Source organism: Barbus barbus (assembly GCF_936440315.1).
Source record: "Barbus barbus genome assembly, chromosome: 47".
Lineage (NCBI taxonomy): Eukaryota > Metazoa > Chordata > Actinopteri > Cypriniformes > Cyprinidae > Barbus > Barbus barbus.
In genome coordinates, this window is record NC_136725.1 from 15,441,753 (window position 1) to 15,460,562 (window position 18,810).

At 38.0% G+C, this 18,810-nt stretch overlaps 1 protein-coding gene across 1 annotated transcript in view; it reads left to right on the forward strand.

Moving 5' to 3' along the window:
* The first annotated feature begins 5,269 nt into the window (after positions 1–5,269).
* Positions 5,270–18,810, forward strand: part of LOC306865541 (guanine nucleotide-binding protein G(z) subunit alpha) — a 43,584-nt gene continuing 30,043 nt past the window's right edge. Inside the window, exon 1 of the mRNA XM_079410223.1 lies at positions 5,270–5,582. The gene's annotated coding sequence lies outside the window, so the exon portion shown is untranslated. The remainder of the gene's footprint in view (positions 5,583–18,810) is intronic.

Genomic DNA, 18,810 nt, shown 5'->3' on the forward strand with positions numbered 1-18,810 from the left:
CATTCTTTGCTTGCTACGATCTGATAAGACACACATAAGCCTGGGGTCATGTCTTGCATCTGTGACATCTATTTCCCCTGAAAACCTTGCAGTGCGGCCCTGTATCCGTCATGCACACAGCACAACCACAAGTTCTTTAGGTTTGTGTGGCTGTAGTGTAGAATATTGAAAGCTTGTAACTATTAAACATGGTGCAAGCAACTGAACACATGGATCTTGAATAGCTCTTGTAGCAAATTAGCTCAAAAGGGAAATTTTTTCTGGTCGACTAGTAGTCGTTCATTTTAGGCATTAGTTGACTAATTGCACGTTTATTAATAAACCATTTAAATCATTACTATGAGCCTTTAATTCCCTTCATAGCCTAATAAGCGCTCAAGCACATGCATAAAGCTTGCCACAGCAGACCACAGAAGTAATGATTATGAATGTGTCAGTGAAAAACAGTAAGGAGACTGCATTAACATTTTTATAATTTGATAAACTAGTGCACTCTTTGTTTTTTTCGGTTTAAGAGATGAAGTCGGCGACACTGACTCATCATCTCCGCAGTAGTGATGCACCTGTATGCTTTAATGCAAATGAGCTGGTGCTCTCGGAGAAGAGGGCGAAGCTTCAAGATCTCCAGCTCTGCATTAGCAGTGCTAGCCTTTGCAAATAAACATCCCACAGTTAGTACAAGCCTGTTATCTTTACAGAAAACGTACTCTGTTTCAAAGTCAGTCATCTGATTATACTGGGCATAATACATTTGCGTTTATGAATTACACAGATGGGAGCACGGCGGGATCAAAATAACAACATAGCTGGTCTCATGGTGCATGGCATGCTATCACAAACTTTAGAAGTCCCGCTTGTGATTATGAGCTCAACAAACTGAAGCGATCGCCTCACATTGCTTTCATATGCAACTTTTAACTACCACATTCCTATTCACGATCATTCATGAAGACAGCACCAGAGAAAACAGACAGAGACAATGGTAGTTTTAGCATCATTACAGAGCCTTACAGAGTACAAAGAAGCTCACAAACGCGTGACATTTACTTTATCTGGAGCTGACGTTTGCGCATGAAGTGTTGGTATTGATCCCTACACGTTTTGGAGACTTTACCAATTTTTTTTTCCAGGACATTTCCTTAGACATTGACACTTAACCACAGCTTCCTCAGGCTCAGATGGAGGGAGTCTATGGAGACTCCTATGTTTGTTAGTGCATCCCAAAACACAACACTTGAAAAGCTTCTTTGACGCTGACATTGTATATCTCCAGCATCTACAGCAAGTGATAAGTAATGGCGGAGGTGGACCGCATCTTCTCACTCAGGGCTGTGTCTATAGGACAGCGTCACAAATGGGTGGGACTTTTCCCCCTCGGTGACGTGAACAGAGGGAGAATCTGAAACAGCTCATTCTGAGAGACTGTTTATAATATTTTTAGATTATAATAAAATTAGTTTTTTACCATTATAGGATGGTTGTTTTCACACAATGCGGCCACACTACTGTGTTCAAACACATTATAAAAGTGATTTTTGCATAATAGGTCCCCTTTAACTAAGCACTAACACACATAACTAATCTAAACAAACAAACATACAATCACTCATACATGGAGGAAGGGCAAGTGAGACCATTAGAGAAACATGAAAGTTAGGGCTGTGCAATAATCGCATGCGATTCTCATGCGCATCTCGTCAGTAAAGCCGGTTCCGTGATTGGCACTAAATCTCCATCACCTGTTACTATTCAGTTAATACACAGAGCCGTAGTTCACTGACAAACGACGCGATATTGCGTTCATAATCGAATGTGATTCATCTGTGATATTGAACGCGATATTGCCTAGCTTGTCAGTGAACTACGGCTCTGTGTATTAACTGAATAGTAACAGGTGATGGAGATTTAGTGCCAATCACGGAACCGGCTTTACTGACGAGATGCGCATGAGAATCGCATGCGATTAATTGCACAGCCCTAATGAAAATGCATCTATGGAAAAGGAGTGAGTTAACCTTTGAGTGAAACCATCGACACCGTTTTACAATAGGGTCTATAGCTTATACTAAACCTCTGGTTCATTTAGTTAAATAAATGATAACTTGCATTCCCTTGGTCGTTGACGAGTGTCCGGATGCAGTCTCGGATGAAAGTCTTGATGGTTTCAAGGTTTGGACTTGTGATCTCATTCTTCCGGGTTTGAAGAGTGATCAACTCCAAAGATGTTCTGACTCGATGGTGATTGGGAGTTTCTTCCCAGGTGGAAATTGAAGAAGAGCTAAGAGAGACATCAGCTGAGATCCTAGGATATTTGTTGAATGGAAAGTCAAGGCTGAAGCCTGGCACAAACTTAAGGGTTCCAGAAGAGTTCTAGCTCACATCCTCATCTTCTCTGAATCGAACAGAACTGCAGACTGGCTGTGTCGAGGTCTCTGGGACTTAGCAACCAGAAGACGGGAAGGTGATGAGAGACGAGTGAAGAGACTAAAAAGCAAGGCGGGTCACTGAAGTGAGGCCTTTTAAGTTCTGTGGAGGTCACTCCTCTCGGGGGTCAAAGAGCCAATGGTGACTTGCACTTTTGGAGGGAAAGTTTATGACTCTTTGTCTTAAAGCATGGTATTTTGCATATGTAATTTGATTGGGTGTTGATGCACAAAACAATAAGTCATTTCCTATAGCAGTATGTGTCTGTTTTAGAGAGAATTAAGTAGGGAGGAAGATTCTCTCTACATACTTTTAGGTCGTAAAGTTTAATCTGTCTGAGGTGCCTGGAGGTCGTTCACAGACATATAAACACTGAGTCTGGTGTTGGGTGAGGGGTCTGTGATTGTTTGTTAATCTAATTAATAATTGATTTGTTAAATCTAATGAACAATTGTGTGTCTGATTGGTCCAAATGCTACACTCTAATTAAATGAACTGCTGAACCAATTGGAATCGAACCTTTAACATTATCCGTGCACAGACTGCAATTGTGAACTGCATCCCAGTGTGCATGAGTAGATTAAGCATGCAGTTTCTATTTATATGTGATTGAAGAAAACAAAATATATGAAAATGTGGCCCCCATGAATATTTATGCATTGTGAGATCAGATGAAATGCTTTATTCACAACACTTAAATTATACATAAACTCATGTTACTTGCTATTTCATGGAGATGCAAGGGCCAATCTGACACTGTTGTGTGACATGAAAAAAATGTTTGCATGTTTGCAAAGCATTTTTCAAGTGCCAGACTTTTCCTTTGCCTGCATGGACAGACTGCACATACATCACTCCTCCCACAGGAGAGCTGTTTATAGAAATGTAGCATCACATCTCACCCAGAATGCAAGTAAGCATACCCAACAACATGTATTTGGCTTACTTAAAACATTACAGCTCCCTATTCTTATTTCATAGGGAAATCCATTCACACTGGGCTAATTTAAGAGGCCCTGTGGTATAATCATTGTGGTTGCACTGATGTCATTTTAATCCCACACAAGTTGATCATGAGATGTTCATGTGCATTCAAAATTCCCCTCCAAAATCTTGTTTACCACATGTCCTAAATGTTTCAATAACTGTTCTTGTAACACTGATGTCTTTGTTTACGTTGCACCTGATAGACTTGTAATTTGCATCATCTGCACCTTAATGTTTCAAGCATTGATACTGATGAGCTGACACATTGACGTTGATATTTTAAAAGTAACTATATTTCTAATCAGTATTTCTCAATTTCATTTTTTCTTTTCTTTTCACAATGGGATTGCATTTTGCATAAAGAATGCATGCAAAGCCTTAGAATTTGGCCAAAATTAGGTAACCGGGCAGGATGAAAGGTAGGAGGCAGGAAAACTGCAAAAAAAAAAGAAGAAAAGTTTATTTTTACAAATGTTTATGCAAATTGGTCTCAATGATATTTAATTATTTTTATTTCCTGTTTCCTTGTAGTGAATCATCCATTGAAATCATGTTGCTGTCGTCTGGCGATGGTATGATATATTTGACAGCTTAATGGTCTTTTTTTCTCCATGTTGTGTAACGTAACAGGGCAGCAGCACAATCTGATAGGATAAGGTGTAACAGTTTGTTCATCAATCATCCACTAATGCCCACACATGACCATAGACCACAGGTCAGTCCCTGCCACAGATACCTACTTTAGGGGTATAACAGCCTGTCACTGGGACAGTAGCCCTGAAGGGACAAACTTGTACCTTATCTACCCTTAAAAGGTGCACATTAGAACCTTAAAATATGGTACTTCATTGAACCTTTTAGGGGTACAAAGAAGACCCATTAAAGGTACTGCCCCAGTTACAAGCTGTTGTACTCCTAAAGGTAAAATTTTTGCACTTTTTTCCAAGAGTGTGTGACCTTGGTAAAATCTTCTGTGAAAGACCAAACAGATACATCTTGAAGGCAGATAATCATTTGTCACTTATTAAGTCACACTAAGCTTATAGATTTCTCCTTACGTCAAGTGAAATCTTAAGACTACCGAAATTTCCCAAAAACGTACAATGCCTAAATGTACTTGAAAAGACAAGGTTGGGTTGCACCTTGCTGTTCCCTAACCCTCCCTGAATGTCTAGTGCAACAAGACATGTAGACATTAGTGTTTGTACAGTGTTGTTTGGGATGCTAGGCGCAAACGCACTGGATGTCGTCCTCAGCTGCCTGGGGTGAGGTAGAATCTTGTTGCCACAACAGGGGGCGGGAGGTGAGGGGTGGGAGGGGAGCATGATCCAATCACCCACGAGTAACTGCTGGATATTTTATTTGTCAGCACATCTATCCGTACAAGCAGGGGACCAATGGCTGCAGAGGAAGTGGTCCTTCTGTCACAGAAACAGTTGGAACAGAAGCAACATATTACAGCATTATCCAGCCCCCTCCTGGTCCCTTGCCGTCATCTCCTCCCTCCCCTTCAACTCCCTCTATCTCTCATTCTGTATCGTTTTCCTGCAAGCTCTTTCAGCCATCAATGAAATCACAGCCAACCCTGCTGTGAATCGACTCCTGCAGCTGGCTGAGCAAATCCACGGGGCTGCAGAACATCTGCCATATCTTGCAATCACACAGATAACCCTCCTTATTCTCTATTCATACCCGTAATTCTTGGCGATACGCCTTGTATTTTCTCCTTCAGAGATCTCTTGGCGCCCCATTCTGCTTTCTCTTTTTCCTCAGGATCTAAGACTACTAGCTGTTTTCCCCTCTCTTCTCCTCTATCCCCACTGACTCCTCCCTCCATTGCTCTCATACTCCCTCACTCACTCACGAACGCACTTCAACACAAGCACACATACATGCGCGCACACACACACCCTCCTCCCCCATCGCTGCAGTGTCTCTTAACTGGCTTGGAGCTAACAAGAGGAGAAATAGCGCACCGACAATTATAAGAGGAGAGAGCACGACACAACAAAAGAGTGCCAGTGAATGAGTGCATGTGTGAGAGGAGATTCAGGCGGCTCTGAGGATGTTGGCGATTCAGGACTAAGGGGACGGATCGTGCGCTCCCTCTGCCTCCCAAGTGAATGTTTGTCTGCAGTGTTGCTGGTGAATGGACGGCAAGCGGTGAAACGGTGAGGAAGCCTTTTCCTTTTTTTCAGTCTTCTTTCCACACACCCTTATTCCTGTTGTTACACCAAGGGTAGCTTCTCCAGTAGTGTCCTTGGGTTTGTTCTTGGCTTGGGAAGGTGAACATAAGCGTGTTTAGCACCTCGGGTAGCAGAACGGTATTTTCCTCCATCTCTGTGAGGTGATGCTCAGGGATGATGCTAAAGCAGCCCTCCTGAGCCCTGGATTGGCTAACGAGTGCATGATTGAGGACTAAACATCTTTGATGCCTTGCCCATGTACCGTACCTAGTGATGCGGCTTGTGCAATGTTAAACAGTCACATATTATTGAATCTCAAATGGGGCAGTACACTAGGTATAGTGTGTTCATGCCACGCTCCGCTGGCTGGTGAATATAGAAAGAGCTGAATAAGGTGCACACCCCATGGAGAGACAGGGCTGCTGTTTCTGATGGTAAGCCCCATGTCGATATTCTCCTTTCGGCCATACTGCTGCTGATCTTTGACTCCCACTGCTCCACGTTAACCAACGACACTTTTGCTCCCGAAGGCAGGCCCCCCTTCCTTTCCCTTCCCCAGTATGTGTCATTTGAAGCATTTTTGCCCTAACTAAAATTCCTAGGATTGTTATTAGGGCAACGAGGGTGGCATAGCCTGGTGACAGGGTTGTGTGTGCGTGTGTGCGAGGGAACCTGCACAGGGAGGGGTTTAGGTGGCTGGAGTGGGGGATATAATGGTGGAAAGATAGTAGGGGCAGAGGGGCGGAGGTTGATGCGGTACACAGAATACAAATGAAATCTCTTTAAAGTCTCAATTGTTTCTCCTAGATGGCAAAGAGATTAAAGGGAAAGCAAATTGCCTCTCTTGAGTAAAGAGAGTTTGCTTCTCTAGAATAAAAGACTCGGATAATCCGGCGTTTATACCCTATCGAGTGTCTCAGCAGCGTCTCGGACTGTGCTCCGATTTGCCTAAATGCTAAAGTCTGAAGTTTCAGTATGAACTCAATAATTTCTCATCACATTCTTCTAATGCCAATTAATTTGAGATACATTGTCCACATTGATATTATTGCTTTTACACTTACTCTACCTTAACAATAGTCACATTTGTCTACACTCTTAAAACAGGTAAATGTTACACCGATTCCATACAAGAATCATTTTGGGTGCCCCAAAGAACCTTTCAGTGAACAGTTCCTAAAAGATTTTTTATTCCAATAACTTTTTTCCACTCTAACAAACCTTTATGCAATTGTAAGTTGCCATGGAACCCCAGATGCCAGTAAATAACCTTTATTTTTAAGAGTGCATTTTTGTTTTTCCAAAGGCATTTTAGAAGAAACATCTGAGACAAGGTTGATACTTAAGTAAAACATCTGAGAACTCCTGTGCTATTACAGAGCAGTATAATTTTCCTCTGGGAAGGCTGGCGAACAGTTATGCTAGCTAAGTTCACTTCATTACAGCACAGTGGCACTGGTGTTGCTCAATAGAGTGCTAATACAGTAAAGATGCTTTGGCGCTCACAAAGACAGGAAAACACAGACTATGCAAAGATGAGCAGATACCGCCAGCGCTCCACCCCCCTACAACCCACAAACTGACCAAACTCCAGGATGATTGTGCAACATTATCTAAGTACCAGCTAATATTTGTACATCCTGTGTTGTCGTCTGATATGATGGCCGTTATGGGAGGCTTTCTCTCATTTTGATATATTACTGCTCATTTGCTTATAACAACACAAGGATAATTATGGACGTCAAAACACAGGCATCAGTGTCAGTGATATTCAAACACTATAAACATCAACAACAAAATGATCACAATGGAAGCTTAGATTCGAATGATGATGGTTAAAAATAAACCTCAAGGCTTAACTCACTAGGCTTTGTTTTCCAGGTAGCTCATCATCAACTGTGAACCAAAATCATCTAAACCACTGAACATCAGATTGTTATGCATTTGGGTCATGTTTTAAAAATACCTGAGTCTGCTGCTATGATGGCAAAGCATGCATGCATACAGATTTGATCTTAATTTATATTTTACAAAAGAAAGTCATTACATTTATTATTTAGTATGTTTCTGTCATTGAAGATTATGTTGAATTCAAATTCAAAATGTTTAGTTTGTGGGGTCGTCCTGGAGTCTAGTGGAGACTAAAAATCCTGTCCATGTTAGTAAGAGTATGCTAGAAACCCAAAAACGGGATGCAGGAACATGATGAAGAGGAAGAAATTTTAGTCAAAGTTCAACAACGATAGGAACATTCTTGAGAGGGAAATGCCAAAATATACACATGCTACTTTCGGAGTGAATGCTTGAATGATCATAACTGGGTTTTGGCACATCAGTAGGGGTTTGGCAAAACACCTAACTGGTGGCCTTACATGCTCTGATAGCCAGCTGTTCATTAATGCTCAGGACAAATCACACATCTGCCATTGAGGATACAGTTTCTAAAGGGCACTGCTTATTAAAACAGTAATTAGTTTTATCTATCATTCCTGGTGTATTGTTCGTGGCTCCAGACTGTTTCCAAGTCAGATGTGTGACATTTTTTAAGGTTTGTGGGTTAGTCAGATCTTTAATGGTGCTAAAAAGAAATGGTGATATTTTTACAGCTCAAATGTGTGGCATATTGCAAGCATGCTACTAAAAAGTATACTAATGGCACAGAAATGACAACATAACTTTAAACTTTACTTTCAGAATTATGACAAATATGACTATTTCTTCTTTGTAATGAATGATTGTTCTGGTCTCTATTTTAAATCCACTTACAATGAAAGGGGACTGAATCATTTAAACAGGTTTTTAGGATTAACTGATTCATAAAACGATCTGACTCATCAGGGTCATTCATGATTCAGACATCAGTACTACTTCAAAGCTGTAAAGGCTGCAAATCAAACTGACTACTTGAATAGAACTTTCAATTAAACCTTAACTTTCAAATTGCCCTTTTGAGTTCCAGTCCCCATTTATTGTAATTTCAGGGACTAGTACATTATTTCAAATGTTTCCTTTTGTGTTCCGTGGAATAAACTCAAACAGGTTTGGAACGACATGAATGGTCATGGATGGTCAGATTGATCATTGCAATCTCACATATGACAAACAGTAATCTCTCGTTTCAGCTGGAGTTTCTCTTTAAGTGATATCATATTGAAAAAATGAAGCATATTGTGCAAGACTTGTCTTCTGACATAGATTGGCTGCAATTGGAGTATTCGGTGAAGTCAACTGAAAGGGCTTTTCTCAGTGAGACCATGGAAAATCCAACACTCTGACAAATTTGGGGTCAGGAGGTAACCAGGCCCTTGTTTTATGGAAACACATGTGTGAGAGGCCCTTTGTTGAATTGAAACAAGTCATTAGCTATATCCAAGTGGTTCATTTGTAAGAAGCACTGTGCAATTCTATGTGATATAGGTCCCATCTAAGTCTGTTAAGGTTTAAAGATGTGATAGATTTAAAGTAAAACCAGCTCAAATGGTCTGGGAGAAAGGTTACCTTTGAATGTTGCTCGTAGTTTTGCCAGTAGTAGAACAGGCTTGTTACTGTGAACTAAACAAACAGGCCATTTTTAAGAAATAATTTCCTATCTGAATATTGAGCAATGTCATTCCCTTCTGAACAAGCCTTATATTCTTCATCATACATGAAAACAATGTATTAATTCAGACTGTATTAAACATTTTGACTTGTAAAAAACAAATTTTTCACATACAACCATTTATGTATACTAGATTTTTCCATTTACCAAATGTCAGTTGTATTTGTGAAAAGCTATGTTCTGGCTGGTTACTTAACTTTCACAAGTCAAAAGACTTAAAGGTGCTGTATGTAAGTTTTTGGCTCTACTAAATTTAAAATAAATGTGCGTTCCGGGCCGGAATGTCGGTCTCTGTTTTGGTTTGTGAAACCCGCCCACTGCCAGTTTACCCAAATGTATTTTGGCGCCCTGGGTTGCCAGTTGGCGGAAAACACAGCATATTTCATTTGATTCATCGTCATGTGCGCTCGTTCCTGTTGGTGTCGTTAATCTGGCAACCTGCGTGTGCATCAAGTCCGAGGACGAGGGGCCGGGTGAAAAAAACCCTCTCCAATATTTTGAATTTGGACTGCAATACCTAGTTCAATCCTACATACAGCACTTTTAAGAAAACTGGCATTTTCACTGACAGACACCACCTTCCCATTCATGCCAAGTTTGTGTCTGTAGCATCCTTTACATGTTTGCTTATTGCACCTTTATGCGTGTTCATTTACAAAGCTAAGTGATTTGGCATAAAAGCACTGTTGTCATGACATCAGCAGAATGAAATGGATCCGACTGTTAATTCAGTAGTCAAGATCACATTTCTCCTGATGGCTCGACTCAGCATTGGCTTTTGTGTACAGTCGTTGTTATCAGCAGTTTGTTTCACAGCAGTTTTGCATTTAACAGAATGGTTTCATAATACTGTGTTGAGGTGTAGAGAAGGAAGTAAGTTCGAGAACTGAAATTAAATGACTATTTTGGCTATGGAAACAGTCTATTGGACTTTATGTGCAGTAGATATAGAACATACTCTGTTTTATTTTTATAGATATGAATATTAACATTTTAATTATAACATTTATTAATAAATTATTAAAATCAAAAGTTATATCTGTTAATATTATTTAACTGACCTCAGCTAACATGAACTAACAATAAACAGTTGTTTTTTATTAGCTAACGCTGACAAAGGTAAATAAATAATTAAAAATATGATTTTAAAAACAAATATATTGATAATGGTTTGTTAATGTTGTTAATGCTTAAACCTAATGATAACTTATTGAATATCTGTTTGTACTCTTGTAATTGTTGTTTTTTCCCCCTCATATTTCAAACAGTGTGAGAGCAGCGTAACGTTATATATTTTATATACAAATATTTTTTTTCATTATACAATTTATAGACTTTTTCGTTTTATCCCTCATTAAACTGCTTATATCAGAATGTATTTGTCACAGTGCAGGATTATTTTTGTTAAATGAAAGAAACAATGTAATTCAAAATTACAATACAAAAATGTTATTTGTTAAATATTATTTAGTGCATAATAATAATAATAATAACCTAACAATGGCTTACTTTTAGTCGTCTCTACATACTAAACTGGGATAGGTGAAAGAGTTTAAACATTAACAGAATTTACCAGAAAAAAATGGAAACTCATTTGCAAATGATAGGCGCATCATGTCTTGAAACCGGTGTAAAGGTGAATGAGTTGGATGAGCCATTTGTGGCATTCATTGGTCAAGCATGGCTGCATGCGACGTCTGGCTCTATCACTCGGAAATAGCGCTTGGCAGGAAGAGGAGGCACATACTCTTATCTAGGTCAGCAGGTACAGGAAAGGGACTCTGAGGCGTTTGCATTTTTTTGTGCACACGTCACCAGGGGAAGTGGTTTTAGGAGCTTTAACAATACCTGGAATAAAAAAAAAAAAATCCCATAATACCATAATGCATCATAATGACATATTCAGTTATAAAATCCAGCATATCGACTGGCTCATTCGCTATTTATTTAGATGAAGTTATATCCATGCAGTCATTTAATCACATTTTCTGCTTGCGTGAACCTCAACCAACTTCAATAATGACATAAAGCAGATTTGAATGTATCAGTTAGAGTTTGATGAGCTGAGAGGTATTTTCATACAGATTATACTGTAAGGGATTATGCCATTTGTAGGAATGAATTGAGAAACTACGATGTAAAGTATTGCCATCACACCCAATAAGAAACAAATCACAAACCACATGAAAATATTGAATATTAGCTGCTTCCTGTTATTTTGTCCTGAGAAAATTACTATGAATACATAATATATTTTTATGTATTTATTGGTTGATATTACTGATTAAAAAAAAAAAAGTATTATGCTTAAATATGCATGATCATTTCCGTAAATCTTCACTAAAAAAGTTTATAAATTTTATTTATAAAATATATTTATATTTATTTATATACATATTTTATATATATATATATATATATATATATATATAATTTATTTATTCATTTTTTTCTAATTACTCTTTTCTTAGTAAGAATATAGTGGTACTGAATAAATGTGAATAGCATTGTTTATATATCTTCAAGAAATAATCTGGGGAAAAAATTATATATCTGAGTTTTGAGAATTATTTATAATCTGATATAAAGTTAATATAATTTCATTAAGACTATGAAAGAGCACCTCTGAGCGATGTAATTTTTCTTCTGGTTTTTCTGAGAAACATCCTACAGTATTTGTGTGTGTGTGTGTGTGACCGAGCGTAGATGAGCTAAGAGGGTCCTCTTTTCTGTTCTCATTACGCACAGAGTGTCATTGTATTTGTTTGCATGGCCATAACAGTAGTCATATGACTGAGGGGGAGGTGGAGGGGTGCCACCACCCCATGAGCTCTCTTTCAGTCATATGACCGCTGTTATGGCCATGCAAATGAACACAATGATGCTCCACTGGATGCACAGGGCCTGTCTGTCCAACCTGGCTAATGTTGTCAAATAATCAGGCTATCTGAACTATTAGATCTGTCTGATCAAGGCTAGAATCAGGCTATTTGATCAAGTTAGATGATCCGCTATGCTAGCATATTGCTATATGTTTTAAGCATAGGGGAGTGTTCCAGGTAAAAAAAAAAAGGTAAAGACCACATGGAATTGCTTAATGTCTGATGTTTTCTTACCAGCGTTGACATATTTCCTATTAAAACAGGAAGTTGTGTTGGGACATGTCAAACAGCTCGTTTCATCAGGATTCAGTAAAGTCTCAGCAATGAAACATGACTTGCTGCTTGGTAGTCGGTGCATATGGTATTGGGGGAGGGACATTTACTTTCTAGAGAGCCGTTTTTAAGTTACAAATCTGTTACGTGCAAGAGTAGTCAACAATACTTTTCTCTGGTTTACCAGAAAAAGATTTTGAAGTCAGCATGAAATGGAAAATCGCCCTTTCAGTTTTCTAAATGTATCTTATTGATCTGATGTGTGTGTGTGTGTGTGTGTGTGTTTTAATGTTTTTACCTTGTAAGTTTTAATCAAATTGTCATAAGTCGATCTTCTATTGACGTTTGCCAGACTTCTTCAGTCATTTCATCCACTTAAATCCAGCCCGATTCTAACAATCAACTGCAAGCTGGCATTCAAATCTGCCTCCATCCGATAGACAACTGATGGATTGCATCAAATTATCACCCTACAGTTTTTGATTTTTCGATAATCCATTTCAGTCAGATGTACTGTTGCTACTTCCATTACCTTGCAGTTTTTAATCTCATTAAATCTTAATCTACATTTCAGTAATCTTGTGTGAATTCCATTTTATGTATATACTTGCATTATATACATTGTATTGCAAATTTTGCGGAAAAAAATCTTGTGATTTCAGTCCGCTTGTTAAATCGTGACTTTCCAATAATACTCTTTCCAGATCCAATCTGCTAATTATTTCAAGTGGAAAATCTCAATAGCCATTTAGAAGTAATATTTATCCTGTATCACACCTTTAAGCTAAGTTTTTAAAAACTCACACTGTACGCAGCAACGAACCTGGACACCAATTATTTAACAATTCAGAATAGGTTATTTACTATTTGGCCAACTAAAATTTCAGTATGGAGAGAAAGCTTAGGATCAAGCATTTTCGGAAACGCTACCGCGAATTGTGAGTGCATATAAGCCCGGTTTGTTGTTTGTCTTTGCGATTTGAGGAAGTGTTTGAACCTAGAAACAGTAATGCATGACATCAGACTTAAACGGATAGAAATTTAAGCAATCTTGAATTTTGTTTGTCAAAACATTTCACCACACAGATTTCGCAATGGGTTCAGGTTTTTCACGCAAATTTGCCGTGTTGACAGGTTTGACAGTTACTTCATTGTGAGCTGTGCTTTATACATTGCTACACTATTGACAATTAACATTTTTTTGTCTGCAAAATTTAGCTAATGTGACCACACCTTTAGATCGGTAACACTATTAGCCATTGCCGTCAAAATATTGATCGATCAGCAGCACTTGTGGCATAATATTGATTGTTACAGAATTTATTAGCAAAATGAGTATGGATAGAGCTAGTATTGCGCGTTGCTTCAAAGTCAGGTACGTTCCTGTCTGACAACCCTTCATAGACATCATTCTGGCCAGTTTTGTGCCGCTACTTCCCCTCATGGTCTGTGTTTACAGTGAATAGTGAAATCACACCCCAGCTAAGTGCAGCAGCTAGTGCTAGCGCAGAGATAAACCCACCCCTCCCTTTAGAAATCTGCTGTGCCTCAAAACAGCTCATATCTTATCAGAGCCTGAATTTGAACATTACACACAACTAAAGCAGCGCTCGCAGACAGATTAGCAACACATCGCTCTTGAGTCTGATCAGACCTCTTTTGTATTTTTTATTTGACGGCAGCTGAGGTTAAAAGGTTGTGGACAAACGCAGACTGTTAGGCTGAGAACGTTAGTTTGTACACTGTTTCCCCTTCTTCAATCTAGTTTCCCTTAATAGACAGCTCTGCTCTCACATGTGTACAGAAATGTTCACAGTACACAGACATGCATTGTCAGGGCAAGCAGGCTATGTGACTGCAAACAACAATTTTAATAGGGGCCAGGCCATGCCCCTACCTCTCATGGGACCTTTTATGACAAAAACAGATCTGCTATACTGTCGCCCACCATTAACGCCGGCCCCAGCCAAATCAAAAGTCCTCTGTTTTGGGGCTGCCATTGACTGAAACACTGCCACTCATTGTTTCTCCTGATGTTTGCACTGTGGTACAACAAAGCTGTGTCCTTTGAGCAAGACATCTAGGGTCGGTTTTGGGCCATGAGCGTACAAAGCCTTGGACAAATGTGATTGTTTGAAGCTCATCATGTGATGCCTTCACACTTATTTCCAATGCATACGATCCCTTCATCCAGGCGTGATGAAACGCATATGCCTGGAACACTCTGAACTTCATAAACATGGTAAATATGTTACTTTACACAATGCTTCACTAGTTTTTGTATCTTCTGTAGTGCAGATAAATATAAAGACTTTGTCCAGGGGCCAAAATTAACATTCACAGAGTGCCAAAAGAGAGCTTGCACATGCAAAAATGCAAAATGCTTGCAAGTTATCTGCATTGTAACTAGCTTGTATGTTTTGCTGCAAAAGTGCTTACTCGACACTGAGGATTGGGTTTAGGGGTAGATGTCCATGCTTATTGTTTGTTTTTTCTAAAAATCGTATGTTTCCATTCATTAAGAATATACGTGAGAATATATGCGCATTGCAGACTGACACGGAAGAGAAGAAATTGTTGAATAAAGTCATTATTTTTCTTTCAAGTATTCTCATAGCATCATAAAATTAAGGTAGAACCACTGATGTCATGTGGATTATTTTAACTATGTCCTTACTACCTTTCTGGTCCTTGAATATGGTAGTTGCATTGCTGTCTATGGAGGGTCAGAAAGCTCTCAGATTTCATCAAAAATATCTTAATTTGTGTTCCGAAGATGAACAAAGGTTTTACAGATTTGGAACGACATAAGGGTGAGTAATTAATAACAGAATTTTCATTTTTGGCTGAACTATCCCTTTAAGATGGAAGCTAGTTACCATGTGAATAACTTGCAAGTAACTTTTGTTTGAGGCTAAAAGGTGAAGATGAAGATTGAAGATTTATTGAGATACTGTGACTTCTGTAGGAGATAAGATGAAAAACTCTGACCTTGAATGATTTAGTAATTAGTCATAAAGCAGAACGACTTCATCCTGATAACCCGATGCTGTCTCTCCACATTCATCCTCATAAAGCTTTGTCTCACTTCTTCACCTCAAGCTCTTTGCCAATCTTCACAACCTGTTATTATTAAAATCCTTCTAAGCGTTATTACTTACAGTAAAAGGCCTCTTTTTGTCTCCCTGATCCAGTACTCAGGTTGGATGTGACTCAAGTCTAAGCGCTTGTCCCTTGGTAGGCCTAGTATCTTGTCGTTGCAAAAAAGAAATGAAATTAAGCGGAAGTGTGTGATTGAAAGTGCATAAAGAAACGTGATAGTAGGTTGTACTGGTAACCCACCAGGGCAGGTCTTAAATGAATAGTTCCTTCTCTGTGTTATCATTTACTCACCCTCATGTCATTCCAAACTTAAATATTTTTTTTATTGTTCATGGTGCACAAAAAGAGAAATTAAGCAGAGTGTTCATGCCGCTCTTTTACATACAATAAAAGTGAACGGGGAGCAAGAAGTGTCACACTCATAAAATGACATAAGGCTTGATAAAAGTTGTTATTGACTGATAATCTTCTCAGATCTCATTAACGTTCACGTATAATGCAGATTTTACATCATTAATGGGTTATATTTAAAACGTACAGAATTAAGCCTGTACATAACATGCGGGTTGGGAATTTGTTCTCTCGACTTATTATTTTGTTTTATCACATTTTAACTAAATTAAAGCAAGGTAATGAATTAGTACAACATGGCTATGATTTACTTAAAATGAGGGAACAAATTAATATTTTGTGGAAATTGTTTCATAAAAACAGGGCCACAAATGAATTAATCATGGAACTAATTTAATAAAAACAAGGGAACAAATTAGTAAAATAAGTAATGGAATCGTTTAAATAAAAAGAGGCAACAAATTAATAAAAAGTGGCCAAGAATGAATAAGTTCTTGAAATGATCTAATGAAAAGAAGAACAAATGAATGAAATGTGGCCACAAATTAATAAGTCATGGGAACAATAAAAAAAGTTGGTTAAGTTGTGGTGGGATGTAATTATTAATTAATGTGTGTGTGTATGTATATATATATATATATATATATATATATATATATATATATATATATATAGTGTTTCCCCTAGGTTTATGGCTTTGGGGGGGCGGGAGGGGTGTATTCCGTTTTTTTTCAGGCATAAAAACATTAATTTAATTTATCTTTTAATTAATAAAAATTAAACAAATATTTTTTTTTTGGGGGGGGGGGGATAAAGGGAATTTAATATTACAATTAAAACATTGAAGACATATTTTACGATAATTCCTTAAAAATAAGGTTTTAATAATTTTAGTAGGCTATTACTTACATTCTACTGAACAATAGAAATATATTTCTGCCGCAATGTCTACAACTGAAACCCGAACTTTATTTTGACGGGTTGCCATAAATACCTTTACATTTCGCTATAGAGGACATAAAATGAACTTGACCTTCAAGGCGGGCCGCCGTCCTAAGAAACGCTGATATATGTGTGTGTGTATATATATATATATATATTGTACTTTATGGTATAAATATAATTAATATATAAATTGAAATAAATTTATAAATAAAGTAATAGAAATATAAATTTAATAATTAAGGTACTTTTATGGTGTATATATATATATATATATATACATACACACACACACATACATATAATTTTGTTTTCATATCGCAAGGCTCCATAGATTTGACAGGGATGTAAAAGAAAATAATTTTGAGTGACTACTGACTTGAATTTTTATTTTTTCCTCACACATGGTCAGCATTTAAGGTACTTTTATGGTACTTTTTGTCATTTTTGGACTTTGCCAGTTCCTGGTCACCATTCACTTTCACTGCTTGGAAAAAAGTCCAAGCCTAACATCCCCTTTTGTGGTCTACCAAAGAGAAGCACAACATGACAGTGAGTAGATGATGACAGATTGTTCCTTTTGTTAGTTAACAATGTAAACGATGCTATTTAGGCCGTGTTGGATGTCTTGCATAATGCAAGGCTTTAAATGCAGCTTGCTGGATATCTAGTCTGCGACCTACATCTTACTTGTTTCTGACGTAGACAGGTTCCTGTACACCACCAATGAGTCAGAACCCCAGAAAGACGGCGCTGATTCCTGTCTGAGCTGGAACGCTGTACGTTAGACATCGTTTCATCCTGTCCATAATCTTTCTCATACTACCGTCTAGTGGCAGCTGTCAGTCCCAGAAGCACAATCCTGTCACAGTGGTATTCTGAGCCGCGTTTGACATTGTGGATGAGTGTGGTTTGCCGTTTGAGGTTTTGAGATGAAATAAAAATCTTCCCCTGTTCGCAATCTAACTGTCAAATCTCAGAGAACATTCTCAGAAAAACCCAAAGACTTGCATCTCGCTTCCATCTGATGTTGTTTCAGTTTTTGTCATTTTGATTTTGCTCTTGCTATCGGTTTGCTTTATCCTTTTTCGGTCATTGATAGCTCTGTGGCTAACATGTTTCAGAGTCTTCCAAACCAGTGATTATTAGCATATGAGAAGTTGACGTTAAAGTCACCAGAAGAACTTCCTGATTAAACAAGACTGACACGATAACTTTAAAGGAAAACTGTGAGTATTTGAATCATTTGTAGATTTATTAAAGAGTTAAGTGTGGTGAAATGAACAGACAAATTTCCAATTCTGCTTTTAGTTATTCTTTAGTCCAGAATAAATTCCTGTATCATTTGATGTTTTTTACAGTTTCTGGGTTAAGGGAACAACGTTTACTTGCAACCAAGACTAGACTGTTTTTTTAAACCAAGTTACATCAAAGTCTCATCCAAGTTGAACTTTTAATATCAAAATGCCATATAGTTTGAAGTTTTTAAACAAATTGAGTAGTTTTATTTGTAAACTAAACAATAATTGCAAAAATGATGCAACAAAGAATGCAAAATATTCACTCTTATGTTTTGTAGTAAAAATTAAATCAGTAAAAACATCAGGTGTGTTAGAGGTATCAATGTGCAGCTTTCTTTTAACTGAGACTATTGGGTTCTTAAACAGCTTACTCTTGGATCATCATATGAAGTAACTGACCGAAGTGGTGTTTCCTGAGTGGGTGAGTTGTGTACTTAGTGATTAGTCCATCTATTTCCATCAGATCAACCCATTCAGGCTGATTAGCGGGCCAGTTTCAAGCATAATAAGGGTTAATTAGCCGATCACAGCAACTTTTTTTTGGAGGCACTGCCTCACTTGCCCCCTTGGTCAAAATATCTGACAGTGGTAATAGAAAGTAGGCCTAAGTCAATTGTATCACAGTGGTTGTAACAATACATAAGGATTTAAAAACAATAGCAGTGTTAAAGGGTTACTCCACCCCAAAATGAAAATTTTGTCATTAATCACTTACCTCCATGTCGTTCCAAACCCGTAAAAGCTTTGTTCATCTTCGGAAC